Source organism: Castor canadensis, chromosome 2 (assembly GCF_047511655.1).
Source record: "Castor canadensis chromosome 2, mCasCan1.hap1v2, whole genome shotgun sequence".
NCBI classification, from domain to species: Eukaryota; Metazoa; Chordata; class Mammalia; order Rodentia; family Castoridae; genus Castor; species Castor canadensis.
This window is the reverse complement of record NC_133387.1, coordinates 37,096,642-37,114,969: the sequence shown is the minus strand read 5'-3', so window position 1 is coordinate 37,114,969 and position 18,328 is coordinate 37,096,642.

Below are 18,328 nucleotides of genomic sequence, written 5' to 3'. Positions count from 1 at the left end.
GGGAGTTGTCAGGCTAACAGGAAGTCTGTCTCTACCAGACCCAGTCATTAATTTTTGAAGAGTCAACCCAAGGGCCTGTATCTGCTATCTCAAAGTGAGGTCCCCTATTTCTTTGAGTTACCCCTATATGCCCTTGATTAAGGGGGGTTGGTGTCCATAAAGGACTTCAAAAGGTAAAATCCTTGTCCACTTCATAGGACTAGACCTAATCCTCAGTAATGCTATGGGTAGTAATTGATCCCACAGCAGATGGGTCTCCTGACATAGTTTTTCTCAACTGTGATTTTAGAGTTCTATTTATATGTTCCACTTTTCCTGAACTCTGGGGACGGTAGGCTGTATGCAACTTCCAGGTGATCTCTAAGCCCTTAGCCATCAGCTGTACCACTTTGGCCACAAAAGCTAGCCCATTATCCAATCCAATAGACACAGGTATTCCAAACTGAGGGTTGATTTCCTTTAGCAGACATCTGGCCACCTCTTGAGTCTTTTTAGTCTGCATGGGGAAGGCTTCCACCCATCTTGAGAAAGTTCAGATGAACACCAAATAGATATTTGTATCCTCAAGCTCATGGTATTTTAGTGAAGTCCACAATCAAGTTTTTAAGAGGAGTTCCACCAACACTCTGCACCTGGGGAGATGCCCTTGGCCCTTGCTGGGTGTTGTTTTTGGCATATAGGCTACATCTTTCCCATACTGCCTTTCTTATGCTGGAGAGTTTGGGGACAAAAAAGTACTGGGCCAGGGTGGTCTCAAGGACTGTTTGCCCTGAATGAGTTCCTTCGTGGAACTGCTTGACAAATGTAGGAGCCAGTGACTCAGGGATGGCAATGCAGCCATCAGCAAACTTCCACCATCCATCTGGTAGAAAATTTTTCTCCTCATTCTTAAACCAGGCCTGTTCTTGCGGTGTGTACTTTGGGTCCCATTCAGTTAAGGGCCAGGGGAACAAGGCAGTGATCAGGGCAGTTGGGGCTGGCTGCCTCATGAGAGCTGCTTGTTTGGCTTCCCTCTCAGCTTTCCAGTTTACCCGAACAATTGAATCTCCCATTTGGTGTCCTCATCAGTGTGTAACTTCCACCCATTTAGGGGCCCATACAGCATCTAGCAGTTTGAGGATTTCCTGCTTATACTTGATACTTTTTCCTCCCAAGTTAATGAGGCCCCTCTTCTTATATAGGGCCCCATGGATGTGAATGGTTGTAAAGGCATATTTGGAGTCAGTGTAGATGTTTACGTGTACCCCTGCCATGAGCTGGAGTGCCCATATGAGGGTGACAAGTTCAGCCTTTTGTGCAGAAGATCCAACCAGCAGTGAGAGGGCTTCAATGACTGAGTCCAGAGTTACCACCACATACCCAGCAAAGCACATGTGGTCCTGGACAAAGCTGTTGCTATCTGTGAAATATTCAATGTCTGGATGTCCAGTAGGGTGATCTGTTAGATCTGGCTGGCTCGAGAAAACCTCATCCATAACCTCTAAGCAGTTATGCCCTGGGGAGCCTGAATCAACCAGCAATAGGGTGGCCAGGTTTAGAGTCTTAACAACCTCTAGTTGGATGTGTAGGTTTTCACATAGCATACTCTGGTATTTGACCATCTGAGAATTGGTCAGCCAATAATTTCCCTTATATTCCATGAGACTTAGGACAGAGAGGGGAACTCGGACAGTGAGTTCTTGTCCCAGGGCAAACTTGTCTGCCTCAGCCACCAGGGCAGCAGTGACTGTTAGGACACATAAAAAGGTGGCCAGCCTCAGGCAGTGGCTTCAAACTGTTTGGACAACCAAGCCATCGGACAATGCCAGGAGCCTAGTAGCTAAGTCAGGACTCCAACAGCTGCTCCCTTTTGCTCATGGACATACATGAAAAAGGGCTTTATCACATCTGACAGGCCTAGAGCAAGGGCATTTGTGAGTGCTTTCTTGATTCCTCTAAAGGCTTTTTCCTGTTCCTTTCTCCATATTAAGGGTTTTCATTCTTCCCCATTTGTGGCTTTGTAGAGGGGTTTGGCTAAGAGGGAGTAGTTAAAGATCCAGATCCAGCAGAAACCTGTGGCTCCCAAAAGCTCTCTGATTTTCTGGTGGGTCTTGGGGGCTGGAAAGGAACAGACAGCTTGTTTCCTCTCAGGGCCTAGCCTGTGCTATCCCTGCAATAGATGAAAGCTGAGGTATTTGATGGTGTTTGGGCAAATCTGGGCCTTTTTCCAAGAGACTTTGTATCCTGCCTCCCATAAAAGAGAAAGAAGGGAGCAAGTCCCTTCCATACAGTCCTCCTGAGTTGGTCCAGCCAGCAGGAGCTCATCTATGTATATCTATGTACTGGAGGAGTGTGCAGCTGTGCTGGTTGGCTGACAAAGCTTTGAGGTTGAATGCCCAGGCAGTTGCAAAGATAGTGGGGGAGTTTTTGAAACCTTGTGGCAATCGAGTAGGTTAGTTGCCACTTTTCTCCAGTATTGGGGTTTTCCCAGTGGAAGGCAAAGATAGACTGACTCTGTGGTGCTAGGTGGATGCAGAAAAATGTGTCCTTAAGATCTAGGCAAGTAAAAAACTTTGCCTCAGATGGGACAAAGCCTAAAAGCATGTAAGGATCTGGAACTACAGGGTGCAAAGTGACAGTTGCTGAATTTACTGTTGGAGGTCCTGAAATGGCCTAAAATCCCTGGTTTCTGGACTGGTAATAAGGGGCTGTTTCAGGATGACTGCCAAAGTCAGAGAGCCCCTATTTTAGGAGTCTGTCAAAGTGTTTTTGAATTCCTACCTGGGCCTTGCAGGGAATGAAGTACTGCTTTTGGCTGACAGGGGTGGTTCCTGGCTTTAGTTTCACCAATACTGGGAGTATGTTTTGGGCCAGACCTGGGGGTTATCTTCATCCCATACACCTGAAATCTTGAAGGGAATCTCAGGATCTCAGGAGCCCTTCCCTCAGGGGCACACAAGGCTGCCATTCCTCTTCTTGTGTGACCGTGAGGATTAGAGTCTTTGTGCCAGGTCCTCTTAACTTCAATGCTGCTGCCACCTGAATCAAAAGTTATCTGTGCCCTCAGTTTGCATAAGTCGCTGCCTATGAAGCCCACCAGGCAATCAGGGAGGTAAAGGAATTTATGCCTTACTTTATGACTCCCAAGACTGCATTGTCTGGACACTAAGAAGGGGTGGTAGACCTGGTCTCCTGTAGCCCCAATGATAGTTGTATGCTTTTGTGAAGGGGAGCCCACTAGTTGGCTCACAACTTAATGTTCTGTGCCCGTGTCCACCATGAGGTCAGTGGGTGGGCCCCCTACCCTTATTCAGACCATAGGCTCCTGGGGACCCAGTAGAATAGAACCTGGTCTCTCCTAGTCGTCCTCATAGTTCTCCAGGGCTACCTGCCCAATGATGGTTTCCTCCCAGGGGCTGGCCTCCCCATGGGTGGGCTGATACCTACCCTCAACAATTTGGCTTCTGCCTCTGGTCTGGGACATTCATTTTCCCAGTGCCCTTCCTGATAACAGTAGGCACACTGATTTCATCCTAGTTCCTCCCTGGGGTGAGGGAGTCCCAGGGGCACTGGTTGCCATCCACAGTGATTGCCTCTGCCTCTGCGTCTGCCTCTGCCCTGCCTGGAGGAGCCCACCAGGGCCCACTTGACTGTTCAACAAGGGCTGCTGCAAGGAGGTCTATCTTTTTTTTTCATCTTCCTGTCAGCCTCCTGTTTTGCCTCCTGATCTCAATTGACACCAACTTTTGTGGCCACCTCCAGAAGCTGGCTGGCATTCATTCTAGTGAACCCCTCCAGTTTCTGCGATTTTTGCTTTATGTCCCCTGGGCCTGGCTAACAAAAGCAGCATTAATCATCTGCTGGTTTTCAGTGGCTTCTAGATCAAAGGGGTGTACAAATGGAAAGCTGCACACAAACGCTCATCGAACTGCCTGGGACTCTTGTCTGGCCTTTGGAGGACCTCTGATGTTTTTCTCATGGCCTTTTTCCCTCCTTCCTTCATGCCTCCCAATAATGCTTCCTGATCTCATTCAAGGCATTGGTAGTCTTGGTCATCATTAGGGTCCCAGTGGGTGTCCCCTTCATGGAATTGAGTTTGAGTGTATGCTTGGGCATTTAGAGTGCCCTCAGGGCATGATCTTCCAACCACTTTAGAGCTGCCAACGTTATATGGTGTCACTCTTCAGTATTAAATAGAGTCAGAAGGAACTGTTGGTAGTCTGTCTAGGTGGGTTGGTGGACTCTACTAAATCAATCAGAATCTGAGGCTTTTCTGTGAAGGAGGGAGTATGATGTTTCCAGTTTAGGAGATCTGCAATGGTAAAGGGCTGGTAGATGAATGTTCACCTTCCTCCTTGTATTTGACCATCCTGGTCATAATATATAGGTCCTTGGACCTCCCTCAGGGGCATCTGCAGGGCAGTGGGAGTCTGAAGAGAGGAAGGGTACCCACCAGGACTAATTGGATATTCTTGATTGAATGGAGGATGTGGGGTGAGAACTGACAGACTCAGAGTGGGTATGGGGTCCATAGGACTCAGGGGAGCTGAGGCCCCAGAGGCTTTTGGGCCAGATTTTAGAGGTGTAATTGTCCCTCAAGCTTCCCCATCCAATGTTGGGGGTGGGGGTGTGGAACTGGGCACTGGTGGCAGAGGTGGATAAAGTGCCACATAGGGTGGTGGTATTTCCTCAGGTTCCTCGGCCAGTACAGGCTCCTTTGTTTTCTCCTTATTCTTGGAAGTTGCGACCATCTTAGCCATGTGGGTCAGCTGAGGACAGCATCTTGCCAGCAATCAATATAGGGAAACTGATCTGAGTGCCCAGGCTTCCCCACAATTACCCTATAAACTTCATTAACTACAGTTTGTCTAGTGACTCTTCTAGGGGCCCTACACCAAAAGCAGGCCAATCTACTTCACAAAGGGCTTTAAGCTTGGTAGGGGTTCACTTAACTCCATAGTCTTCACTCAATCCCTTTTTAAAGTGTTTACCCATGCACTCCAAGGGGGTGTTTCTTATTCTGATTTTTCCCCTTTTTTTCCCATTACCAGATGTCAAGACAGACATGGAGGGGTAGAGGGTTTGGAGGAGAGGTAAAGGGTCCTCCTCTCCGACACACAGGGAAAACCAATGAGCTGTGCCCCTTATTGGTGACCTGGACATGGTTCACCTGGCCAGGAACTGCATCTACACAGGATCCTCACTTTGTCCCTCTCTGGCTGCTCCCCTTGTGGGGACTTAGGCAATTCTTAGCTGTAGTGTGTCCGTACAATCCCCGGACCAGAGGCCCTGTTAGGGCTCTCCCTAGACCATATGAGTTTGCCACAGACCCACAGATTGGGACTCCACACTTGTTTCATAGCCAGGTCACGTCTCAGACTCTTAAACACATGCACATATATGCTCACACATTTCCACCCCACTCCCTGAACCTGAGAGATGTGGTTTCACCCTTGATTGGAGTACTTGAGTGTCTCTGGGAGGTGATCAGTCTCCCCTTCTGCCTCCTAAAGGCAGGCATATTGTTTGAACCTAGGTTCTTACCAGTCTGAATGGCAGGGCTCCCAGTTCTCTGGGTTCCTTTGTGCAACCAAGATTTGCTTTCTGGTACACTGGGAGAGGCAAATAGTTCTGTTGGATCAACAGGTCTGCTGGTGCCTAGCAGGATGTTCTCCTAATGGGCTGGTGATGCCAAGTCGCACTGACAAGGAGGTGAAAATACTGTCTTCGAATCCCAGACAAGCCACCAGGAATGTTGCAGGATATTCAAGCAGGAAAATGGGACACTGAGGCTTTTCAGGAAGCAATATTTATTAATGTGCTGGCAGCAGCTCTGCAGATTCCAATCCAAAGGCTGAGCCCCGAGAACAAAGGGACTTTGCCTTACATACCCTTGCAAGCAGGTTACAGAATCAAGAAGCAAAGTTTAACCCATATATGATTGTATGCATCTCTATTGGCTATTTCACCCTCAGTGCTATGTGACTTTCCTTACATCCACATTCTTTAAGTTTTATCTCCCTGATATGTCATCCCCCCTCCTCCCTGCTACAATAGTACCTCTTACCTTGCAAGGTACTGCCTTACAGTACCTTCCTTTAAATCTGGATAATTTTTCAGAACTTGGTTCCACAAGTAAAATATTGACTATCTTTTAACATTAGTACAACCAGTTTTAAGTCTGCTACATTTGCAAATTTATTGCTGAAATACATAAAACAACTTGTATTCTAGTTATTTAATAAATTTCAACTTTAAAAGCATTTGTTGAGGTCAGCTGGTGCTCAATGTGTCACAGAAGGACTTGCTAAAGATAACCACAAGTGCAGGACAGAGGCAGGTATTTGCTTTATTCATACAATTAGAGATGCCTTTGTCTGGTATTGAAGCAGGCTTCTAGTTAAGGTATGTTTCTGAGAAATAGATTATAGTAAGCCTGCCTTATTCACAGATTTATTATGCATGATTTTGACTAAGGTGGTCAAAAAAGAGTAAAAAGAAAAATCAGAATTCTTGTTTCAATAACAAAAATACTAAATTTCCACATGCATTACCCTGCTCAGTTGACGTGGAGAAACTCTTACAGTCAGTCCCTCTGTTGTCAAGGGTGTTTAAATCATTGCGAGATCTGCAGAGTGCTTCCCTGCTATTCACTTTGTGAAAGTCTGCCTCCCAAAAAAGCAAACAGTGACCAAAAGCAAGGTTACAGTAAATGTGCATAATTGTAATGATAAAGTGATTATTTAGATTTGTTAAAAGGTGGCATGTTTTTAGCAAAAGTTGGGCTGCATTACAGGAAAAATGAATCAGTATCTGCAGTACAGCACTGAACTCTCTGCATATAAGCATGCATGGATTTTTCCTCCACCATGATCTTCTTGGAACCAGAGACTCACAGATACCCAGGGTTTACTATGAATTGTTTCAAAGAATTAACTTCTCACTTCATTAAGATGTGTCATGTAGGTTTTTTCAAAGACTCATGGTTTCTATCTTACCTGCATCTTCCCATGTTTGATAATTTGCCTGTTATTTGTAAAAATTACATGAATAATATCTTGGGAGAGTATAAAATTTCTGGTTAAAGTCTCTGACCTCAGAGACTTAACTCCTCTTGCTACTGGAATGGAATGTTACTGTAGAGAAGATAAACGCACTCCTGATTCCTGCTCTTGCCTCAATTTCCTTTGTTTTCTTGATGTCCATGGAGTTTTCATGTTTCTTGAAGTTTAATTATTTCATGTAACATATGTAGTCTAACTATTAGTTATTCTTTTTAAATATTTTTTCATGCTCTGCAGAGTTCATTCTTCATTTCAGAGGAAATTTTCCTCTTTCTATCCCTTTGTTGACATTTCTGCTTTAGTGACACACAGAACCTTTATACTGAATATCATTTGTTTATCCTCCATGCCTATCATCTTTTCTCCAAACTTTTTTTTTTTTTTTTTGGTGGTTATGGGGTTTAAACTCAGGGCCATGTGATTGCTAGGAAAGTGATCCTACCACTTGAGGTACACCCCCAGCCCTTTGTTTTAGTTATTACCAGATAGGGTCCTGAGTCTTTGCCCAGGGCCTACCTTGGACTGTGATCCATTTTTACAGGTGTGTGCCACTATACCTACCTTATGATTTAGATGGGGTCTTGTGATTCTCCTGACTTCTGCCTCCCAAGTAGCTGGAGTTACAGATGTGAGCCACCATGACTGGCTAGTGCTTTTCTTTCTTTCTTTCTTCTCTTTTCTTTCTTTCTCTCTCTCTTTCAAATTAGCATATTGTACAAAGGGGTTTCATTATATTTCCGTACATGCATATAATGTACTTTGATGAAATTCACATTCCCTATGATTCTTTCTTATTTTCTCTTGCCCTTTTAAATAATTTTAATGGATTTTATTATTATTATTCTACATTCATTTGTGTGTCTGAAGTACTTTGATTTTATTGACCCTTCTTCAACCTCTCCTTTTACCCTCCCCCTTCCTGTTAGTTGCCAACTCTTATAGATCCCCCTTCTTTTATGCCTAGTTTCCACTTATGGCTTATTTCACATAACATGATGATCTTCATCCATTTTCTTGCAAATGACATTATTTCATTCTTCCATATGGCTGAAAAATACCCAACTGTGTATATATACCACATTTTCTTATGCATTCCTCAGTTGATACACACCTAGACTGATTCCATAGTTTGGCTATTCTGATAACCAAACTATGCAAAACATGGATGTGCTATAAACAGGTATCTCTAGGGACAGCTGTACTGGTTTTGTTGTTGTTGCTGTTTTGTTTTGTACTGAGGATTTTTAATTCTGGGCCTCATGCTTGCTAGGCAGATGCTCTATCACTTGAGCCATATTTCTAGCCCTTTTTGCTTTAGTTATTTTTCAGATCAGGACTCATGTCTTTGCCCAGGCCAGCTGCAGACCTCAATCCTCCTATTTATGCTTTCTGTGTAGCTTGGATTGCTCACATGCACCACCACATCAAGCTTGTTTGTTAAGCCAGGCACCAGTGGATCTCGCCTGTAATCCTAGCTACTCAGGAAGCAGAGATCAGGAGGATCACAGTTCAAAGCCAGCCTGGGCAAATAGTTTATAAGATCCTATCACAAAAAAAAAAAAAAAAAGGGTTGGTGGAGTAGCTCAAGGTGAAAACCCTGAGTTCAAGCCCCAGTACTGAAAAAAAAAAAAAAAACAATGCTTGTTTGTTGAGATGGGTTCTCACAAACTTTTTTGCCTAGACTGGCCCCCAATCAAGATCCTCCCAATCTATACCTCCTAAGTAGTTGGGATTACAGATATAAACCACCATTCCCAGCCTCTCTAATCATGTGGTTTTTTGTTTCTGTTTTTGTTTTTTAGGGATTTTTTGATGGTACTGAGTTTTGAACTCAAGGCTTCACACTTCCTAGGCAGTTGCTCTATTGCTTGAATCATACTTGAATCCTTTTTGCTTCAGTTATTTTTCAAATAACTGAAAACTGGTCATTTTTTTTGCCCAGGTGGGCCTCAGACTGCAGCCCTCCTACCTGCAGTCTCCTGAACAGCTGGGATCACAGGCACATACCACCATGTCTGGCTTTTTGATTGAGATGGGGTCTTACTAACTTTTTTCCTGTTCTGGTTTCCAACTGTGTTTCTCCAATCTCTGCCTCCCAAGTAGCTGGAATTACACACCTGAGCCACCACATCTGGCCTCTCTCTAATTGTTTTAATCCCTGTGCACATTGTGGTTATCTAAATTTTTCCATTGTACCAGAATTTAGATTTCCAATAGTCTATATTTTTGGTTTTTCTTTTTCTACTTTATTCATTATGCCATAGCATTATGGTTAAAAAACTGTTTATTTAGCTTAGCAAACTTCCTTGTACTATTAATCTATTGTGATATGTCATGTTTATTTTTTAATTCATATTTTGCAAGTTTCTAAAAATAAACTTAAGGCACTAACATGAAGTTATCTGCTGCAGATTGAGTTCATCATTTTGTCTTTTGCTTGCCGTGGTCCTCATCTATATTTCAGTCTATCTACAGATTGATTGATAGGTCACATTTCTACATCTTGGTCATTCTTAACAGAAGAACTGGAGTATGGTAAAATCTGTCTGAGAGTTTTCTTCCCCATCTCTTTGTAGGATGCATTGGGTCTAATTTAGAAAACTGGGTATCAATTTCTTCCCATTTTCTGTGTATTGAGGCTTAGGAAGGACAGGAAGTGTAGGCTTAAGTGAAGCCACATCTTTGTTTTCATTCTGAAATACGATTAAAGTATTTCAGAGAATAAAAGTAGTTCCCCTGCACACAAGCCAGGGGTACATTCTACTCCTCTAAATTTCCCCTTGGCATCCTCATTTCATGGATGCAATCAAAGGTGTTTTCTGTTGACCTTCCAAGCATACCCTATCCACCTTTCTCCCTGTGAAAGACTTTGGTGAAGAATGTCATAGCTTTCTGAACTTACAATATTTGCAAAGAATTTTTCCTGAAGGATAGGATCAGGCTATAACTCTTGCCACACTGGAATGCACTGACTCATTCAACATGTCTATTTTTTATTGTCAATTGTGTGTCATGCACCTCTTTCAGCTTATAGGAGTAAACAAAATACATAAAGTGCGGAGCCCATGAATACTACCTTCTAGTAGGAACAAGACAATTACAAATGAGTAACAAAACCTACTTAAGTCACGTGGTGTAAGTGTTCTGAGTTGAGAGGCCAACATGACTGGTAAGGAGGTAGGGGAATATTGGTGGGCATTGAGGTTATCAGAGGCAGTGGAAGCCAGGACAGAGAGAGCCCAGAAAGACACTTGGAGGAATATGAGAAGCCATTTGCTGTTTAGGATAGAGGTGTGACATAATATTTTAAATGAAGATTTTTTTTTCTTTTAACTCTCTCTTGGATCATTGCTTTCCAATTTTTATGGGAAGAAGTTGTATTATTTTCTTGCTGAGTTGCTGATAGGAATTTTTAACTTTTGCTGCTAAGTTAGGTGTTGGGAAAAAGAAAGGCTGTGTGCCCATTTTCTCCCTGCCATCTCTGCCCCTGACATCCAGGTAGAGAGTAAGCGTTGGTTCCACTGTATACCCATGTTAGTGTCTTGCAAGAAGGACCTCACTCACACTGACCCTCTGGGTCATAGTCACAAAGATCTGCACCCTGCTGCTCTCCAGCACACCACACTGAGTAGCTCACCCCGCCACTCTGTGCACCTACATGGTAGTGTTTTATAGACCTTTTTCTTTTTAAATAAATACATGCTTCATACCTGTGTTGTTCTTTGTTTAGCTTTCATCTTTCACAGTTTAAAGTGTTTGTAAGAAATAGTTTCAATTTTTAAAGTCTTACAATCTTTAATCAAAAAATTTTAAAAGCATAATTGTACCCCCATTTTTTTCTTTTTATCTTATGAAAACAAAGTGATGCTAAATCTACACAATAAGGTTGCATTGGCATCAAATAAGGGCTATTAAACCATTCAAATAGTCAATGAATTATCTCAAATATTAAACAAACTCATAAAATTTCTACAATTTCTGAGAAAAAAAAGATGATCTCTGATTAAAAAAAAATTCACTGTATCCTGCTCTCTTTACTGGAGAACTTCAAATTTATTTGTTGTGATTAAAGGAATTCCAACTTCTTCTCATGGCAAGGTTTGGTCTTCGGGCCTGATGCTTACTTCTTTTGGAGTCATGGAAATAATTATTTGAGCACAGTAGAATCAGCTGAATTAGATTTTACTAAAGTCTGGTTCATTGTTGCTTTAATTATCATAAAAAATGTAAAGAATGTGTGATTTTATGGATTACCTGTAGAGTAAGAGTCAAAAACCAATTAAGGATTAAGTGAGAAAAAGTGACCCTTAAACTTTCAATTATTTATAATACAACTCTTGGCTGTAGTTTAAAAAAAAAAAATGTTAAAAGAAAAAATCATGAAAAACCCTAAAGCCTTTATTTTCATGTAAGATATTATATGCATCATATCAAAAAACTTCTCATGTCATACACTGTCTATTGTTATTGTGGTTATTTTGTCAACATATTTTTATTAAATATGTTCTGTGTTTTGGTGAAGAAATCCTGGCAACTACACAAAGGCTGTGCCAATTATCACTTCCACCAACTATTTCTGAGAGCTTTTCAAAACCCACAATCACTATTCTCTGGTTTGGCAAAAGTCAGGGGGACATTCTTAAATAATCTATTATTTGCCTAACAATGTCTCTGAACACATTTTATTCAGTGTTTTCAGTGTATAGATTTCAAAGAAAGTTGCCATTATTAATGAAAACATTTTTGCGATGAGCTAAAATTAAAATGAATCATACTGTGAAAGACCCATTTGACGGATTTCAAACAAATCCACTCAGGAACTTTGCATAAGATTAGAAAACAATAAGACAGCACTAAAAAATATTAGGCTAAGCAAAATGAAAAAGGGAAGGATAGCCAATATTTCTGTCTCTACCTTATCTCTATCAATTTTAAATAAAACACCAGAAAAAAGGTATCATAATATGGGAAATCATCAAGTTAATGTTACGTGAAATTTCTACCGGGAACTATTGTGAGCACTTCCATGAGAAGTTTTCTGAAAGGCTTCCAAGGGCACATATTTCTCTCTCTGTCTGCAAATTCCCCACTAAAGTATAAAGTAAGCAGGCATAATGAAGTTATGAATCTATTCTACTAACTATAGATACGCAAATATATGCTAAGCTCACTAAATTAAAAACAAGAAATGTTTAATAAAATAATTCAAAATACTAACGTGGTCCCTATTAGTTTCTGAACCAGCATTACCACACAAATAGGCCTACAGAAGCTTGACTACATCATTTCTTAAAGTGCCTGAGTAATAAATCTTATGCCCATTTAAGAAACAAAGCAAATCATGAAAGAAGCAGATCTTCTAACATCAGTAGTATTTACTGCAAATTAATGAAAATTAAACTTCAGTGCCCCTCACTTGCATAGGGCCTTCCCTAGACAATGAATATTGTCAGTGAAAAGAGTATTGAATATTAGTCACTGCACCAGAAAACTTGAAACATCCTGAAATCTTACAGCTCATATGAAAGACTCTTAATAGTGATTTTCCCAAATTTTATGATTCCAGAAGTTTATATAGCAGTTCCAATAGGAAGGTGGAAAAACTTCTAAATTAAAGACAAAACTTTAATTAAGCATGTCAGAGCAAAAATTGAACTATCTTCCTACTATATCTACTGAAAAGGACATTTCTACATTGTAAATCACTGGCATACCATGAAATAAAAGAATATGCAGGTAAAAATCAGAAGGAAAAGAGCATTTCAGAGGTATTTCAAGTAGTTAATTAATAAAAAACGTTTTTAATTTTTTTGTGAGGTTTATGGTATATGTAAGCTTTTTAAAATTTATAAGAAGTTCTGATTTCTTTTTACCCTCTAAATAAATATGCACATTCATTCCTAATTTTGTATTTATCACTTTGGATTCTTAACACTATCTTCAAAGTGTATGAGCCTGAAGGTGAGTGTTTCCCTGGTAGTGACATACCTTCATTGCTGAAAGAAGGGAGTATAGAATCCCTTAAGGATAACATTCATTTGCACCCCTTACCTCAGAGGAAATGACCATCAACTTCAGGAACAAAGAGACTGGAGAAGTTAAATCAACTAGTGTCTCCACTTCCTTTTACCTCTTCCAACTATGAAGAAGGGTTTCCTATCACCTCCGTCAGAAGAGAAAGGCTTTCAGAGAATCACAGCAAGACCTTTGCAGGTATTCTACAATCAATAATGTCTGAGGCTTCCTTGGAGGTTTCTAATGACAATGGCTGTCACTTTCTGTAAATAAAGGGAAATCAGAGCATTGGGTGCAAGCTGTACTTTCCAAGGAGGAGGCAAAGATATTGAGTTTCCCCTAAGCCTAGTTAGGAAGTTTTTAAAGCTCCACTCAAGGGAACTGCCTAGAGAGACAAAGAGATCCCAAAAGACAGGCTATACAAGGTTGAGAAAATTCTCCCTTGTACAATTCATAAGTTTAGGTTTTTTGCAACCCACAGAGCCAGAAAAGTAAAAAGGAAAAGCTTTAAAACATTTTAACTTTCATTTTATCATAATACTACAAATTTTACTTTTATTCATTGTCACTAAAACTTTTATGGTTAAAAAAAAGTCCTTACCTACAAAGATACTAGATAATAGATGCTACTTGTCAATAAAGAAATCATTGGGTCAATATTCATAAATTAGCAAGCATTTATTAAATATACTACATTTCGAGGACTGTATTAGACACAAAATTCACCAGGCATCATGGGGTTTCAGAAGGTAGATATTGTGACATTGTATATGGGCTAACTAGAGTCTAACAAATTATCAAATATATCTACTTCCAATACTATGATAGTTGATTATTACTTGAATGATGGCAGATAACTTCTGTGAAGTTTGTCAAATTCATAGTAAAATTCTAAAATATTAATAAATGTACAACAGGGAGTACGCAATATTGTCACTATTTTAAAGAAAGGAATTGAGGGTCAAAAAATTTAAGTGCCTAAGGTAATATAGCAAATAAATGTCAGAATCACAATTTAATTCCAGTTCTGGTAGGCCTGCATATTTCATCTTTCTACTATATACCTTCATCCCACACATTTGGCAATTTAGAAAGGCTTGCATGAAAATATGAGAGTCCGATCCTCCTCCCCACTTTATTTTGTAAGTTTTGGAATTAAAATAGTAAGTCTCAAGACCCGTTAAATGTACTGATTCAGTACATTGCAGCACTCACAGAGTACAAATCAAACACTACTGCAAAACAATCCCATAAATGTATTTCAATTTATTTTTACAATATTCTGATGTACTCTTTTCCAGTCTTCTATTATTTCTTGAAAATCTTCCAGAAATAGTTCATTCTTTCTTTTTTCTTTCCATATTAACTTCTTTTATACTTTCTGAATTTATACATTTGTACTTTTACTTCTACTTTTTTCTTTATATCTTTCTGAAGTATTATTTGAAAGAGGTCAAAATTACTGAACAATTTAGATATTCAAGCTTTAATGTGAACTAGTTTAAGTGGATTGTTGCCATCCTAGTATCTAATTAAAATGTCAGTAAAAAGCATTGTGGATGGAGTTGATAGAATGAACAAGGGTGAAGTGATAACAAAAAAGATAATTTGAGAGTATGAATGCTATGAAAGAGACCTGACCTAGGTGTCTCATTAGCTGTAGGAAGCTGGGAGACACCAAGTATTCAGAAATAGCAAAGATGTGAAGAAATGGCAGTGGAAGTAGACTGCATTCTTAAAACGATGTTAACAATCCTGCTACCAATAATGATTGGCATGCATGTGGTGCTTAACTAAGTGCAAAGCACTGGTAAACACCAGGTTACATATATCATTGCACTTAACCCAATCACAGAAACCGTACAATAGGGATAACATTTTTATTCCTATTTTAGATAAAGAAATAGAGGAGAAATGTTGAGCAACTTGCCCGGTTTCTACATTAGTAACTAAAGAGAGCCACCTGGAGTAAGCAGTAGTATTTCTAGGAACAGATTTCATGTGCAGTAAGGAAATTTGCCAAGTTAATTCCGTGAAATATGGAGTTTCTCCAATGCTTAGAAACATAAATAGAAACCTGTAGTTGCATTTTCATGTCTTAATTGTTATTTTCTTCTAAGCCCCCCTAAAAGAGCTCAGAATACAAAGAAGCAAAGGATCTGATAGGAAAAATCTGAAAATTGAAACCATAGGATTATTCCTCAAATTTTTCCCCATTGCTTTGCATTTTTTTTATTATTATTATCATTTTTACATTTACTTATGTGTGTATACATTGTTTGGGCCACCTATACTCTCCTTACCCCCCATTTCTGGGAAGAACCTGCTCTGCCCTCGTTTTCCAATTTTGTTGAAGAGAAAACTTGAGATAATAAGAAAGACACAGCATTTTTGCTAGTTTGAGATAAATACAGCTATACAGAGAGATTCCTAGCATTGATTCCATGCACATGTGTATTACAACACACACTGGTTCATCTCTACAAGACATCTTCACTACTTACTGGTCCCCTTCCCATAGTGGCCTCTGCCAGTTTAAGATTACATAGTTGCTCCTCTACAGTGAGCACATCAACCACATTCAAGTTTTAGTTTCCTTCCCTTTCCCTATTCCTCCATGCACATTCCCCCCTTAGTGTGTGACCCATATCCAATAATATTACTGCATTTGTTTTAGTTCTATAAATTCTCCTTTTCCATACCCACGTTTCCATCCTATTTCCATCCTCCAGTTTTGCTTCTTTCTGAAGATTGAAATTCTCAATCATGGCCTTCACTGAGGTTCTTCTAGTTTCCTTACTATTTCAGTCTTCATGTGTGTTATGGTTTGGGTGTGGTTTGAATGTCCCCAAGGTCCATTGTGATTAGAGACTTAGAGACTTAGTTCTCAGAGTGGTGACAGTAAGAAATGATGGGAGGGTCTTGATGTGGGACAAATGGCAGTTCCTTAAGTCACTGGGGCTATGCTCATGGAAGGCAGTTCTCATAGGACTATTGAATTCTGCGCCCTTAGTAACCAGTCCAGCATCTGGCTTTTTGTGGTTGCTCGATAAGTACTTGTTGAATGATTCAGACTTCAAGCAGACCACCCTGGGTTACCAGGTGTTGAATTAGTAGAAGTAGACCAGATCAAAAGCAGAGGTGATTGAACAATCAAAGCGGGCAGTAAGAGAAAGTGTGAGAAGGATAAAAAAAATCTGCTGTAAACATGACTTTCATATTTCTAAGTCCATTAATCACAAAACCAAACAGGGATTAGGTAAACTACTATATTTGGGGCTAACAGTAAACAACTAATGGGACAAACTTGTTTACCTCAATACTACCAGCAACAGATCCAAACTGAAAGCACTTTGTTGTGCTTTAAAACTTTCGAAGGTCTGGAATGATCACAGATAGTACACAGTGTACTCTTCTCAATGTAAGCAATTGAATCGTACCCTCACCCTTTGTTACACCCATAGCTAGGCATTTAAGAAGCTTCCTTTGATTTGTGGGTGATGAATGAATGGGCAGACATGGACTTTTCTCTGACACTCTTGGCAAATTACAAAATAATAATATACAGAGCCATTTGATGTTTTTCATCAAATTCCCCAAATTCATTAAAATCCATTGTGTAGAAGGCTTTCTTTCCAATCCACAGTGATGTCAAAAGACAAAATTATAAAAAATTTAGTTATAGATTTATTTGACTGTTCTTCAATATTAATTAATCAGGGCAGCCTGCATTCTACAATGTAGAATGACAGCCCCACTAGACAACAGCTGAATGGTAGGATTTGTAAGGTAGGAAAATGAAAACTGAACAGTAAGAAAAAAACTCATTATCAGGTTACTTTACATTTCTTTTTTAATAAAGGTTAAATTAGAAGCAATTTCTTTATTATGCTGACTCAGGTACATTGAACATTCCTGTTTTCTTGGGAAATTGTTCTGTTTTGAGATCTAGTAGTTTTCTTAAAGTTTTAGTCTGATTATGTGGCATTTAACGTGAGTGATTTGTTTTGGTCTGCTCTGGTCTGTTGGGACCTAGTACAGAAGCTTAGCCCAGCACGATGGACTCCCATAATTTTTGTTTAACAGTAGCTATGAAACAAACAGCTCCCTGTGATGGGTGGGAAAGTCAAGACAAGGAAAAGTAAGATTTCCTTCTCAGAATCTAATTAGGTAACTAATCTCACTGGAAGGACATAAAAAGGAGGTTGGAAGCAAGGGGAATAATGGCTAAGTCTTAGTTTCAGTCCCCATACATTTTCCTTCGAAATTACTTTAAGTGTATCTACTAATCTTCTTAACATTATTTTAAGAACTACTATTTCTCCCCATCTCCTTACTAACAAGAAAAAATTGCCCTTCACAAAAATATGAGAAATGAGTGCACATTTTTAAAAGTCTGATATTCAGGTATAAACTTAAACATAAAATTTAATTTTTAAAGTAAAGATAACTGTTTCTCTGAACATCCCTTTGGAGGTTTTGATTAATGACTTACTATGAAGGCTATAGCTTTTGAAATAATTTGTGATCTTCTATCACACAGAGTCAGGTGAGATTTCAGTTTATCAGAGCACTAAACTTCTTTCTGACAGTGAATGCGACTTCTTGGGTACCTCACACTTTTCCTTTTTAAAAAATCTGCTTTTTCTAAATTGTATATTTAGGTTCTATGGTCTCTTATCTTAGCTAACACAGTTTGGCTCTAACACAATTATTGCAGCTGAACCAAAGTCTGCCCCTGCCTGGCAAGAGCCCATGGAATTTTGAATTCACACTTTAAGAAAAATTCATTTTCCCCTGATAATAATTGTGATGTCAAACTCAAAACATTCCCAGGCTCCAGGGTGGGATGTTTTCTTTTTCTCTACATTCCCTCTTTCTATGCCTGTATTATAAACTGGGATTAAAACTACAAATGCTGCTAAATTTCTCAATATATGTGACATTGACATGGAGTATCTGCTGACATATGTGGGTGTTTTAAAAATAATAATATAGCAATCCACACTGAAGCTCTACCTGTTAATCAATAAGCGTGATAGGGGATTCAGACCAAAAAAGGTTTATATTTTACTCTGGCTTCTGCATTTATAATGTAATTGGGATGATATGTGAATAGGAACTGGTAACACATAATGTAGGGTAAGTCAAGATAAGTGCCAAGTCAATATCATGACCAGTAAATGCTAACAAAATGAATAGTGGTTACAAAAAAAAAGTCCCTAAAGGAAGAAAGTATAGGAATTAGGGTTTGACTTGGGTCAAGAAGG